The sequence below is a fragment of the Dioscorea cayenensis genome, unplaced genomic scaffold (assembly GCF_009730915.1).
Source record: "Dioscorea cayenensis subsp. rotundata cultivar TDr96_F1 unplaced genomic scaffold, TDr96_F1_v2_PseudoChromosome.rev07_lg8_w22 25.fasta BLBR01001275.1, whole genome shotgun sequence".
In the NCBI taxonomy this organism is placed as follows: Eukaryota; Viridiplantae; Streptophyta; class Magnoliopsida; order Dioscoreales; family Dioscoreaceae; genus Dioscorea; species Dioscorea cayenensis.
In genome coordinates, this window is record NW_024087666.1 from 16,892 (window position 1) to 32,806 (window position 15,915).

The window sequence follows — 15,915 nt, forward strand, 5'->3', positions numbered from 1 at the left end:
TGGGAACATTATTTTATTACCCACCACTGTGATTTCCCCTTGGGATGATCACTCATAGTCTGGGGTAGTCACATATCGGATATGTTCAGCAGGCTGTTCCAAGAGAACACTTTTGGAGAGTGTAATCTTCCCTTCTTGATATTGACGTTCAAGCCAATCTTTAAAGACATAGTAGTCTTCAATTGTATGTCCCAACACTCTATGGTATGGGCAATAATTAGGATGATCCTTTTTACTTTATTCTTCTGGTCTTTTGCATTCAGGCAATTGAAGACCTCCATTTACGGCATCTTTAAAAATTTTTAGCACTTTATCTCTTCGAAAAGAGTACTTTTTGTTCATTCTGACTTTCAAAGAAGGAATGGGCCTTGGTTCAGTTCCAGGAGCACCTAAGCTGAGTGGCTTAGCTTGTTCTGGTTTATATGATTCTATAGTGTTTTTTCCTTTATCAACATTGAAGGTTGTAGCAATGTACTTAACACCTTCTGCTTTTTTAGGTTTATCATTTCTGGAAGTTTGGAAATTAGACAACACCCTTGGGCTAGTCCTTTCCAATTTCTTGGCTTGTGAGATTAACTCTTGAAATGTTGTGATGCCAGATGTACTTAAGAAAGGTGTCATCCAGCTATCAATGTTTCCAAGTAACAATCCAACTACTTGAGGTTGGTCCAGAGGTTGTTCACATTTAATACTCAGGTTTCTCCATCTCATAATGTAATCAACTACTTTCTCATCTTTGTTTTGGTGAGTGACCGCAAGATCAGCTATTGTAATCTTATCACTAATACCTCCAAACCGTACTCGAAAAGCATCTTTCAGTTGTAGCCAATTTCTAATCGAGTCAGGTTGCAAACTTGCATACCACTCAAATGCAACTCCTGTGAGACTGGCAGAAAATTGTCTGAGGAGAAGTGATGATTTTGCACTTGTGTCTCCACATGCTGTCACAAAGTGGGCCAAGTGTTGATCAGGATTACCAATCCCATTGAATTGTTTGAATTTAGGCACATTGTATCCTTTGGGATATGGTACTAAATCATGATAGCTGGGATAAGGTTTGTCACTATCAACTCTTATCTCGCTATTTTTGGCATGTTTGAGTTCAGTAGCCACCATCTGTTGTATCTCCTCCCGAGTCATTACAACAGAATGTTCTTGGATTGGGATACTTGCTGTTCCTTCTGGCCCCACTGCTTGAGTAGTCTCTTTTGGTTGAGGGATTAGATTATTTGGCCTCTGTACCTGTTCGGGGCCATTTGCCATTAAGGATGCCATCTGCTTTTGCATCTGGAACACTGTATCCATTAACAACATCATATTTTCATTCATCTTCTTGTATTGTGCTTCCCTATTTTCCATTTCTTGGAATTTCTTCATGATGTTGTTCTGGTCTAAACCAAAAACTGGTTCATCTTCATCATCTTCATTTGGAGGGTCTGCCCCCTTGTAATATTTTGGTGTATCATGTGGAATATGGCTTGAACCTTCCTCTCTAACCATACTTTGAGAATCTAGAGCCCGTCTACGTGATCTTGTGACTGGTCCTGGTTGTTCCAGTTCAGCTGTTGGATCTCCTCGAGCTTCGGTAATCATTCAGACAGTATGTATTTCGATATCACCATCAGACATATATTCATCTTCACTCCTCTTCTTTCTGTCAAACTTTGAGTGAGAAACTGAAGCTTGACCCTGTGAAGGTTGGAGTTGTGAAACTTGATCATTTGGCAAAGCAATTCGATCAAAAACAATTTTACGTGCCTTCAGCACTAACTGCTTCTTCTTCTGATAAAATTCCCTTGGCTTTATTTTGTTGGATTGCAATTCCTTCGATGCTGCATATATCTTATAAAGATTTTTGCCAAAGGAAGTCTTATGAGATTTTGGTTGTCTACCGCCTTTCTTGTCATATGGCTGGTAACGCAGCTCTGCAGTGATTGCGTTCTTCTTAACCATATTAAGTGGTCCGAATGAGTTTTTGAAGGAACCCATTCGATTATCCTTTTGATTTTGGAATGACACAAAATTTAATTTGTGATTTGGGATTTTCATCTTCTTGGGAGTCAGCCTTGAAAACACACTTTTCCTTGGCTTGGCTTCTTTAGATCGAAAAATCCCACTTTCCTTCCCTTTGGCAATCACAGTGAAAGTGGGTTCGTCATTTACATCATATGCAGAAACTATCTTTTTTGAACATGATAGCCTCTGAAAGACAGAGGGTCTTGATTTCTCATCAGGAGTATTCTTTTCAAGTGCAGGAACAATAACATTTGGGCGACGGCCCCTAGATGGCAGATGCAGGACCATTAAGTTCTTCTCACAAACTGTACTGATTCAGAGATTGTGCCGAACCTCATCTCTGCTCCAGTAGCTCCGGTGTTGAGAACACAGTTGGGCAGTTGGACTTCTGATCCTTCTCCCAGGAAAATAGTCAGCATTGGGCTTCCGGATACCTGTGAATTCTTGAACGCCATTTTACCTGCAATAAAAATATCAATATTAATTTTCTTGTACATGAATTATAAGAAGTAATGCCTTTACTTGTACTTGAGCCTCAAAGATGGGAGAAAGAATTAAAAGGTCCCACCGGGCGTGCCAGAATTTGTGGGATCGAAAATATGCGCCCTGGAGTCGTGTCGGTGAAGAGACACCAGGCGATATATCAAATCAAAAATGTTATTTTATTTTATTTGTCTTTATCTTTGTAGGCTCTTCCATTCCTAACAAAGACAAGCCTCCATTATTAATTACCTTAGACTGAGATCTTAGGAACCTCCGATTAAGGGCTCAAGTACAAGTAAAAGGCGAGAAAATGTGCCAATTATAAATTTTGCTATTTATTATATATATATATATATTCACTACAACATACAATTTTTTATATGTATATATGTAACTTTATATCAGTGTTGCTGCCTATGCCTTGTCGCCACGTTGCATGCCTCGTTGTTGCCCTAAAATATAGAACTTATTATTGCCTTAAATTTGTATATTTATTTTAGATATTGCCGCTGCCTCGAGATAATCTTTCCTGCCATTGCTGTAGTCCGGTCCATGCATCCTCAAATGATCATCTTAATATATCATTTCTCAAAAATATATATAATAATATATATTAATCCATGCTCATCCCATGGGCATCCTTTGAATGGTGGAACCCGCCTTTAGATTCTTCTCTTTAGTTCACGTATGCATACATGCACACAATAACATGCTTCTCATTTCATGCTTCTCATCATTTTCATTCATGATAGCATCATCATCATCATGATTATATCATCATGTTTAGCATCAGGATCATCATTGATAGCATCATCATCATCGCAGTTAGCATCATCATCATCATAGTTGGCACACAATAACATGTTTCTCATTTCAAGCTTCTCATCATGTTTGGCATCAGGAGATAGGATTGGATGGCTAGAATTTCATCATCAAGCAGAAGTAGTCTAAGTTCGAGGCAATATATAAGATGGACGATTCTGATTTGATAATCAGGAGATAAGATTGAAGGGCTATGATTTCATCATCAAGAAAAAATAGTTTAAGTTCGAGGCAACATGAGTGATTCAGATGTTTGTATGATTGGAAGGCTGTGATTTCATCATCAAGCAAAAGTTGCTTAAGTTCGAGGCAATACATAAGATGGACGGTTCTGATTTGATAATCAGGAGATAAGATTGGAGTGCTATGATTTCATCATTAAGAATAAATAGTTTAAGTTCGAGGCAACATGAACGATTCAGATTTGATCATCATAAGATAGATGTTTGTATGATTGGAAGGTTGTGATTTCCCATGAAGCTTCCTGAAAGAACATGGAGCTCTTAATACTCACAAGCATGTTCCAACTAGTGAGAAGCAGCCAAGTGTCAAATTCTCATATCACCACTCAATACCTAAATCCATCTCCCTTTTCTTACTCTTTAATTAATAGGCTTTTCAAAGGGTTTGATGGGGATTTACGTGTTTGCATGCGTTCATAAATATATATATATATATATATAAATTATTCCCATATATATATATATATATATATTTCTTCATGGTGGGTCCGGCCCTTTTTTTTTAAAAAAAAATTTTATTGCACGTGAGTACATGGATAGCATAAGCCCATAGCATGATTCTCATTTTTTATCATTTTTTTATTTTATATACCATAGATCCACTGCATGGTTCTCATTTTTTTTCTTTTATTATTATTATTATTATTATTATTATTATTATTATTATTATTATTATTTTGGTTCATTTCATTTTATTTCTTTTCATATATATATATATATATATTGGAGATCATAGGCTTTCATCAATGATTCTCACATGAGTATATATGCATTATGATATCCATACATGCCATTCATGGATAACGTGGATCCCCCTTATACATGATTATATATGATATTGAGTTGCATGAATGTTGACCCCAAATCATGCATACATACCCCACGTTCCTTGATTAAAATTTTTTTAAAAAAACTATTATTATTTTTACATGAATGTTGTCCCAAAACCATGCATGCATGAGCAATGGCGAGTCTTTCCATATACCATGCATGTTCTTATCAGATTCATTTCTCTCAGTCTTGATTTCAACAACACCTTAAACTTCACAAGCAAGTCTTGTGTGGTCACTGGACCCATTGGCAAAAGGATGCTGTGTTACTGGAGCAGTTGGTGGATTTGGTGCTAATATGATTCTTGAAGACAAAGCAAAACCTTTGGTTACACACTTACACCACTACCTCTAGTTAAAGTTTCTTCAGACATAGATCTTGTTTCATTAATTTACTTATTTATTCATTTATCACTTTTCCAAAGAACAAAGCTAGTCCAATGACAATAATGTTTACTTGAAAACGATAAAGCCCATTGTTCATATTCTATTCTTTATAACTTATTGCTTGGATTCATGCAGGAGCTCTTCCGTCTGTAACGTAGCAGAGTATTTGTGAAATACTGAGTGTATGTAAGAGTGGGTGAATTGTATTGCTTCAACAACCATGGCATTTTATCGTCGACAAGACTCAGTATGATTTGGAACTCAGCATTATAAATGGAATTCGAATCCGGCAGTGCATTCATCCTCTCATATTTCTCCTTGGCTTTTATCATCCCGCCATCTCATCAAGGTCTGAACTTTCCATCACCGAAAGCTTCAACCGAGCAAAAATCTTCTTTAAATCATCATGTGCTTGTCTTCCATGCGATTCACCCGGCAACACAATTTACGATTCCGGAGAGATTGACACCCTGGAGAGTGAGGGTTTGGATGGCATCTTTGAGGACCTCTTCCAGCATTTTGGACTTTTTCGTGTTCACGAACTCTTCAACAGGATTAGCAGCAATGAACTGTTCACCAACAGTGTGAACAACGTGGATGAGAGCCGTGACCTATCCAGCATGCGGCAACCTTTGTTGTACCATCGTCGAGCGAAGCAACTTGTCGTATGCCTCGCGTTTGCAATACGATCCTTCAATTCTCCAGTGCTTGGGTTCGAGAGGACAAAGTCGTCGATGAGAGCTTGCTTGTCCGGTATGTCACCGCCGAACTGGAAACCGAGTTGAAATCCAACAAAACAGCGATTACTCGTCATTTGGGTGTGTTCACTATTACATGTAGTTCATGGCTTCTAGTTAAGATATGAGTGGCTCCAAGTGCTGCAAGCCTTGGTCTTGTACTCGACCTCATCCTTCTGGAGCTTTTTCTTTAAACATAATCTCTCTCCCTCCTTCTTAATATCCAGCAGTAGTTGGTTCATTTATAGAGAACTCTGGCGACTACGGGCTCGTGCGGGGGCAACATCTGTGATCTTCTCCATCTGATCATTTCCCGGCAGTGGAGATGTGCGAGTCATCTTCTCCTTCTCCGGTTTCGTCTTTCCTTCTATCTCCTCTCTGGTTCCTTCATTTTCTTTTGCCTTGTTCTCCGTCTTCGTTTATCCTCCGTCTCCACAACCTCTTCAAGCTTTTTTTTAGAGTCCTTCATCTTCACGAGCTCCTCATCAAAGGAAGAAGCTTCAATATATATATATATATATATATTTCTTTGGCGATGATGACGAAACACGGCAACGATGGTGGCGATCAGCAACGGCAGCACGCAACAATGGCAGCAACGGCGGCAGGCAGCAACTTTTCTTCTTATGTATATATATATAAATAGATGTCTAGGAAAGGGGAGGAAATGAACTAGACCTTCTCCTTCTTCTTCTCTGTCGCTTGTTCTTCGTTCTTCTTCTTTCTTCACCGTCTTCTTCTTGTTTCTTTTTCTCGCTCGTCCTTCTTTCGATCGTCTCTCTCTTTTTTTTTTTTAATTCCCTTGCAGATTCTTTTCTTCTTCCCTCCCATCTCCTTCGTTCGTTCCTACGTTCTTTTAAAAGCCTCTGAGCGGTTGTGCCAATGGGCGGTTGCATGGGCGGTGAGGAGATCGTGAGGGAGCACTACACAGCACGACCAATTCATCGCCATTTTTTTTAATTATTATTTTTTTTAAAAATTATTTTTTTAAATTTATTATTATTATTATAAATTTTATTATTATTATTATTTTTAATTATTATTTTTTAAATTTATTTTAATATTATTTTATTTATAATTATATATATTCGTATATTATCTATGTATTATATAATATTATATTTTATTATTATTATTATTATTATTTTATCTGCTATCAATTATCTTATTATATCTAAAATTTTATTATATATATATATATATTATATTTTAACTGATTAGATTTATTTTATTTATTTTATTGGTATATATATATATATATCATATTTGAACTATTTAAAATTTAATTCGTCATTATTATTATTATTTTATTATTATTATATATATATATATATTTATTTATTTATATATTTTTGCTTGATCGTGGGGCAACCACGGCCCAATCCCACGTCCTTTTTTTATTTTCATTTAGTTAATTAATTAATTAATTAATTAATATTATTATTATTATTATTTATTATTTTATTTTCCTTTATTATTTTTTTAATTTTTTTTATTATTTTATTATTATTATTATTATTATTATTTTTATTTATTTATTTATTTATTTTTTTATTTTTTTATTTTTTTATTTATTTTTATTTTAACTTATTACATTTATTTTATATGATTCTTTTAAATTAATTATATATATATATTTAATGATTTCATCTGATTTGGATTTATTATTATATATTATTTATCTGATTTTGATTTTATATTATTATTATTATTATTATTCTTTTTATTTGATTGTGTTAATATTAATATTATAATTAATATATATATATTTATTTATTTATTTATTTTATTTCTTTTGATTTGATTTGGTTTATCTTTTTTATTATTATTATTATGATTTGATTGATTTTTTCCCCTTTTTATTATTTTTATTATTTTTAATTATTTTTTTAATTATTTTATTATTTTTATTATTTTTAATTATTTTTTTAATTATTTTATTATTTTTATTATTATTGTTTTTTACTTCGTGATTTGCATTCATGGCTGATCTTGGGATTGAGATCGCCTCTAAATATGTGCTCTCGATTGATTTTCAAATTTAAACATTTAGGATCGCTTCGAGATCTATGCTCTCGGTCGATCTTGAGATTTTGAATACTTTAGACTGCCTTGAGATATGTACTCTCGGCAGATCTAGGAATTTAAATATTTAAGATCGCCTTGAGATCTGTGCTCTTGGCTGATCTTGAGCTTTGAGCATTTTAGACTGTCTCGAGATCTGTGTTCTCGGCTGGTCTTCAGATTTGGATATTTTGGATCGCATTGAAATCGATGTTCTTGGCTGATCCTGAGATTTGAGTGTTTTAGACCGCCTCGAGATCTGTGCTCTCGGATGGTCCTGAGATTTGTGTATTTTGGATCGCCTCGAGATCGGTGCTCGTGGCTGATCCTAAGATTTGTGCATTTTGGATATCTTGGATCGCCTCAATATCGGTGCTCTCGGTTGATCCTGAGATTTGTGCATTTTGGATATTTTGGATCGCCTCGAGATCGGTGCTCTCAGCGATCCACGAGATTTGAGTATTTTTAGACAGTCTTGAGATCGGTGCTCTCGACTGGTCCTGATATTTGTGTATTTTGGATATTTTGGATCGCCTCGAGATCGGTGCTCTCGGCTGATCCTGAGATTTGTGCATTTTAGATTGCCTTGAGATCGGCGCTCTCGGCTGATCTTGAGATTTGAATATTTTGAATATTTTGTTTAAATTAGGAGATACATTTAATTTATTTATTATTATTTTTTTTATATAAACAATCATCAATGAAGATAATCACAAACTTGTTGAGATATGGTTTGAAGACTTTGTTCATCAGGTCCATGAAAGCAGCTGGGGCTTTAGTCAACCTAAAGGGCATGATCAGAAATTCATAATGCCCGTATCGCGTACGGAACGTTGTCTTCGGGACATCACTCTCCTTGATCTTCAATTGATGGTTACCAAACTGAAGGTCAATCTTTGAAAACACTCGTGCCCCACATAACTGGTCAAACAAATCATCTATTCTGGGTAAAGGATACTTGTTCTTGATGGTCACCTTGTTTAACTGTCTATAATCTATACACAATCTGAAGGAACCATCCTTTTTCTTCACAAAGAGAACTAGCACACCCCTAAGGTGACACACTCGGACGTACGAACCCTTTATCAACCAAATTTTGTAACTGTACTTTTAACTCCTTAAGTTTTGTTGGTGCCATAAGATACGGAGGAATGGAGATTGGAGCATTACCTAGTAACAAGTCAATAGCAAACTCAAACTCTTGATTTGGAGGTATTCTCGGCAATTCCTCAAGAAATACATCCTCAAAATCCTGAACAATAGGGACATCCTTGAGGTTTTGTGCAACAATTCTCAGTATCCATTATATGGGCCAGGTATGCTTTACATCTCTTACGCACCAATTTCCTTGCTTTTATAGAAGATATCATATACCTTGAAAGAACCTTCCTTTCACCCCCAAGCACAATACTAGATCCATGAGAGATCTGCAGGGTCACTTTTTCCTAAAGCAGTCAATGGCGGCTCTATGCCTATTCAGCCAGTCCATCCCAAGCATGGCATCAAAATCTCGCATCTCTAATGGGAATCAAATCTGTCTCAAAGTCTAAACCCTTCACCTTGATAGGACATCCTCAAAAAACTACCTCTCTGACAATCTCTTCGCCAAAGGGCATTTGGATCACAAGTTTACAGTCTAAAGGAGTAGCTATTCTATTGGCATGACATGCAAATGCAGTGCTAACAAAAGATATCTTTGAACATGAGTCTATCAAAACACATGCATCATGCTGAAAGATAGGTACGGTACCTGTAATCACATTGGATCTATCCTCGGCTTACTCACTGGTCATGGCAAAAACTCTAGTCTGATAACGGGTCTATGGTCGAAGTGTTTCACCTTGTGGAATATTACTAGCAGGAGCTGATCTTGTTGGGGTAACTGGTGCAGACCCGGTAGATTGTACACCCTTCGACTGACTCTATTGTCCTGGAAAAAGAGGTACTAACCCCCGTTCTCCACAGTCTAACTCCGGACATGCTGACTTAAGGTGGCCTGTCTGCCCACACTAGTAGCATCTGCATTGCTTGCGGCATGGACTCGAATGAAATCTATTGCAGTTCCAGCATTTGGTAACATTTCCAGTTGTCTTTCCTCCGAAACTGCCACTTGCAGATGTAGTACCCTTCTAACTGCCAACTTGTCCTGACAACGATTTGACTGAGCTAGATCTTGAGAAACCTGAAGAAGTGTCCTCACTCTTACTATGCTTGGACTACCTTGAAAAATCTGGGTTTCTTCTCTTGGCTTGATTCTCACGAAGGTGTTTACCTTTAATGACCAACTTCTTAGCCCTCAAAGCCAATTGAACCACTTCCTTGAAACTTTGATTCCCCGTAACTGCCATCTTCTCTCGGATACTAAGGTTCAGTCTTGCCTCGAACTTGGAACATAGGGATTCTTCACCACCAACAATTTCAGGTACAAAGTTAGCCAGATCCTTTAACTCTGCTTCATACTCTGCCACTGCCTTGCTACCCTTAACCAACCTTATGTACTCTTGTCATTTTTGGTTACGATGGAATCGAGTGTGGTATTTTTCATCAAAATCTTGTAGAAAATCTGACCAAGTCAATGGTACAATTGAAGGACCCTTGAGAGTTTTCTATTAGATCCTTGCTTTGTTGTCCAGAAGTCTAACTACAACCTTTAGTTTCAACTCATCTTCTATACCCATGTCTTTAAAAGTAGCAAGCAACCTTTCAACCATTCTTTGACAGTCATGGCGTCGCTCGAGCCATCAAAAGCATTACATCCCAACTGTCTTGTTTCCTTCAATAACTTGGACAAGATTAAGCTCCGATTGATCTTATTGTCTTCTACCGATGCTTGTTGAACTGAAGGAATTGGGGGTGGTGATGGTGGCACAAATACTGGCTTAGTATGGGGCTATCCCCAAACAGACTCCAATAACCCATGAAGTCACGGTATTCCTGGTATATCGGTTGACGACCTTGGGTATCCCAATATGCCTTAAAGCTTTGGAGAACTTTGGGGGATGGTGCTACTCTTGGAGTTGCAATATTAGGCACAGGGTCTGGGCAATGGGACCATACACTGATGCTGCCACAGCAGGCTCATGTCCTGAACTGACCTCTTGCCTAGGGGGATAAGGGGGTTAGACAGGAGGAGGTTCCTCAGAAGGAACACCAGCTCCTCAACGCATAAGTGGACGTGGTGCTGGCGTTCTAGCTAAAAGGAACAAAACAGATAAATTTTCAAACTTAACCCCTACATACAGACACTTATGCTATATGCAAATCAGTAATTGGATCCACTAATTCGTAGCAAAATTAAAAGGTTTAGGATTCGGACTAAGATCAGCCTAAACCTTTAGCTCTGATACCACTAAAATTATCACGTCCAGACCCTAGTCGGGCACGTGCCAATCGCCACGACAACAAGGAGTGGACCCTACAGCATCCCACCTCCTAGTCACCGTAAGGCTCAAAACAAACTTGTTAACACAACTTACTAAAGAAAGATTCAAGGTGTCACGCCCCGACCCATGGGCGAACGGGACAGGACAACCGCCATGATAATCCCGTGGAGGGATACCCCGCCAATCAAACCTCGGGACGCCGCAAGGCTAATCAACGCACTTAGAATCCAACAACATCTATCATAGATATACAGCGAAGATGCACACTGATACACAGCAAAAAGTAGCAACAACAACAACCACTATAATAAACAAAATTAGAGGAGTTCAAAAATGCACAGGGAAGTAACAACAACAGCATCACACAGCTGATACACCAATGGTTTAAGAGTTGTTTAGATACAAAACTACGCAACAAGGTTTACTACCCCCTAGTGGATCCATAAGTCAAACAACCTATCCATGACAAAAAGAACATACATGAACTAAAAAGATACACAGAAGTTAGAACCATAGTAAATGCCCAGCACGTTGCCACACTACCGCACCTACTACCTGCAGTAACCTGGGAGGAACAAAAAGGGGTAAGCAACTAACGTTACTCATTGAGGGGAGGTTAGCACAGCTCTAATAGAAATATACAACAATAATGACATAAACCTCCAAATATGGTACTTTACAAATAAAATAACTAGTTTAGCACTTGAATACATATAATAGCAAACTTTAATACAAACTAGCAAGAAAGATAGAATAAGAATGCATTCTACCTCCATTAAGGTTTTAGAATATCAAAGTGTGAAAACACTTGAATATAGAGTTCCAGATTAAAGGAATAAGCCAATCATGAAGCAAAGCTTCCACAATAAACACTTAGATCAAAATAGTTCTCAACTCAGAATAATGCAACACCTAACACTCACCCAGCATAAAATGGTCTAGATACCTCCCTAAACCTTCACCGTGGCAGCAGCTAGGTTTAGAGCCGTCAAAGTACTCATGCCTTTGACGTTGACCGATCGGTTCACCGTATGGTAACAACGGCTACCTGATGTATATCCAGTAGGACTCTACACTCCCACTTGAACTGGCCCTCGTAGTAATCAGCCGGTCTATCATGCCACCTCAAAAGGCTGGCCGTGGAGACCGTCTACTACAGTAGGGTCACCATACAAACTCAACAATAAACACACTCCACATGGAGTACAAGAGCCAATAATAACCAACAATAACAATACCTCAGCCATTTCCATAAGGAAATGTAAAAGCGCAAGCAAAACTCAAGCTTTTAACACAAACCAATTTACAAAATTCAACACAAGAAACAACATGGAAATTCTTTCCTTTGAACGCAAATTGCATAAAGGAAGCACCAAGCAATAAACTTCTTCTAGGGTTAAAACTTCTCAAAAGCAATCATAATAATCCACAAAAACTCATTAAGCACGATAGATTATATAAACAGATAAATATGGGTAAGCTTCTAATAGAGTCATGCTTAATAGTCCCACTCACTGATTAACGATTCGTCTTCCTCAAAATCTAATTCTCGGGTAATTCTTTGCCTCGATCTAATGCTTCACCTCCTTACCAAACACAACAAATAACATCCAAGGTTAGTACAAAAATCTAAGCAAAGAAACCCTAGGTTCCTTCTACCGAACAACCCTAAATTGATCCTAGGGTTAGCTCAAAGCTAGGTCTAAAGGTTACCAATGAAGTCCTAAGGGTTAGAGCTTTACTCTAATCCAAAGAAATTAAAGAAACAACTAAAGTTTCTCAGTGCTACAATAAAATCAAGATTACTACACTACCCCAGACCAAACTCAACAACAATCGAAGGGAAGAACACCAAGTTCTCAAACTAAACAATTACCAACTATAAGACACATGAATCTACAAATCTATGGCATCCTTTTGATCTCTTAAATACCATTCTTTTTCCCACCAAAACTATTGGAATTCAAAGGAATACTAATTCCATGGATACAAGGGTGCAATACAAGGGATTCACAACTGAAAGAACCTTCAAATAGCAAAACAATTACAAGGATTTTGAAAACAAGTTTCCAAGGAAGAGCATGAGAGTTAAATAACCATTTCAAGAGCTAAAAACACAAGCACAACATAGAAGATTCATGCCTTATCCAAACAAATGAAAGGAAAGGATCATTACCTTCTAAACTTCAAATCAAACAAGATTGGGCAAGAAGAAGAGAAGACCAGCCATTGGGATGAAGAAGAGAAGAATTGAGAGATGAATGAGAAGCTTAGCTTCTAAGGAACCTTTAATTTAAAGGAATGGATAAGGTTTTAAGGGGAAATTACCATTTCGCCCATAAAGCTTCAATATATTAAGAAAAATGCCATGGACTTCAAGAAATGACTAAGTTACCCTCATGCTTACGAAACAAAGACTAGAGTGAATAAGCATTTGGAAAATGACAATAATGCCCTTGTATATTCAAGAAAAGACATTTGTGAGTAAACTTGGGTGGTAATTACTGAAATGACCCCAACTAACCCAATAAATGCCATGGAAACCATCAACCCTCCTAATAGCCAAGGAAGAGAAAAATGGGAAGAAGAGTGTCGAGCCAGGTATCACACAAGGTCCGTAATAGGACCAGCCAGGGTTCCAACTACAACCAAAAAGTATAGATACAGGAACAGTATACAAAACTCAAGTCTAGTGGATCTATAAAATTTACATGCACACAACACTAGCCTAAAAAAGGGAAAAAGGGTAAGTCACTCTATTGCTTGCCCAGCACAATCCAGTCGAACATCACAGTCTGAGAAAGAAGAAAGAAGAGTGGTGAGTAATAGATGTTACCCAGTGAGTGGTGAGAACATAGAGATAACAAAGTAATAAAGTATTTCACATAGTAGTAACCACAATAATAATATATAAAAGTAGTTCCAAGTATTCAACAAGTGAACAGATAACACAATAATTATTACCATAGGTAAGTAATATTTTCCAATACATTGAGCACCGCTCAAAATACAGGCTGGCCTCAAACAATTCCCAAGCTAATCGTGGTCGCGACTAGCTACGGGACCACGAATGTGTTTTAAGACTTTTAAAATTAAAAAATGCTGCCTACCTTGGTGTTGGCCACTGAGATCCCCATGTGGTGACCCCGGGTTTCTCACATATAAGAACCCCCTGTCAATGGCTCCGCGCACCTCTTGACCAGGGTAAACTCAAGGTTGATCACGCCACCTCCCATCAGGCCGAACCGTGGAACCCGACACTGCAGTGTCGTACTAAAGTCCACTGTCACCATCTAAATCCAAATGCCATAATGCAAATCTTTCCAATTCCAACTCGAGGAATCAAGCATATGATGTGTAAATATGGAAATATACATTAATCCATATTCCATTTGCATGTAAAATATATTTACATGTAAACATGTTTCTTTCAAAATAAATACGCATAAGCATGAATGATTTTGCAAAATAACTCCATGTTCAAGATATCCATATATATATATATAATATATATATATATATATATATCAAATGAAATATGATTTATTATCAAATTTATGATATAAAACATGTAATAAATACTATAATACTTTTATTAAATCTATGTAATTAACAATTATATCAATCACTGAACCAGTCTTCTTGCCTCGAGACGCGCTCACTGGTCAGTAGTTTCCTACCCCTTGGAAGATGCCTCGCCACCTGAAACCAAGCAGGGAATCTAAGAATCAAAGAACACCAAAATGGAAACTATAATGCATGCGAATGCCTTGTTACATGTTGAACATGTAACTATAGGGTTTTAGGGGAAAACGACATCATTTTGTCATCAAATGACTTCAAACCGAAGTAAAACTAGTTCCAATGGATTCCAAGTAATAAGGGCTTCGATTTGGACCAAAGAAATACAAGAAAAGGACGAGGTTTTGCATTTGAAAAATTCAGATCATACCTCATTCTTTCACAAGTGGTTGTCTTCATGAACCATTTGGTGCTATGTTACCTAATGAACAAGTCCGATGCAAAGCCAAGGTTGATTTTTTGGGTGTTTCTACTGCAAGAATTTGATGTTAAAATTAGGGACAAAAAAGGGGTGAAAAATGTGGCTGCAAATTAACTCTCTCATCTTGAGGGTTTAGAGGATGAAGAGTCATGGAAAACCAAAATTAATGACCATTCCCTAAAGAACACTTGTATAGTCTGCAGGAAATTTCAGAAGTTGACACTCCATGGTTCGCCGACTTCGCCAATTATCTTTCGGGGAGAGTTCTTCCTAGAGGACTTTCTTTTCAACAAAAGAAGAAGTTCTTTGCTGACTTGAAGCATTTTTATTAGGAGGATCCCTACCTTTTCAGAATGTGTGCAGATCATATAGTGCGAAGGTGTGTCTCACGAGAGGAAGGATGTGATGTCTAGCTCATTGTCATTCGGGCCCGGTTAGAGGCCATTATGCTTCAAGAAGGACAGTTAAAAATGTGTTAGAAGCAAGTTTTTACTGGTCAACATTATTTCAAGATGCGAGACAATTTGTGCAAAGTTATGATAGTTGTCAACGAGTGGGAAATCTGTCTAGGCGTGATGAGATGCCACAACACCTAATGCAATTTTGCGAGGTCTTTGATGTGTGGGGCATCGATTTCATGTGACCGTTTCCTAGCTCCAATGGGAATTATTACATTTTAGTCACCGTGGACTATGTATCTAAGTGGGTTTAAGTTCATGCTCTTCCTACAAATGATGCGAGAATAGTGGTCAAGTTCCTCAAAAGATTGTTTAATCGATTCGAGCCTCCTAGGATCATCATAAGTGATTGAGGGACTTATTTTTGTAATGCCCAACTTAAGAAAATTCTGAAAAGATTAAACCATCACCTTGCTACTCCGTATCATCCTCAAACAAATGGGTAAGTGGAGGTGACTAATCGCGAATTGAAGAGAATTTTATCAAAGTC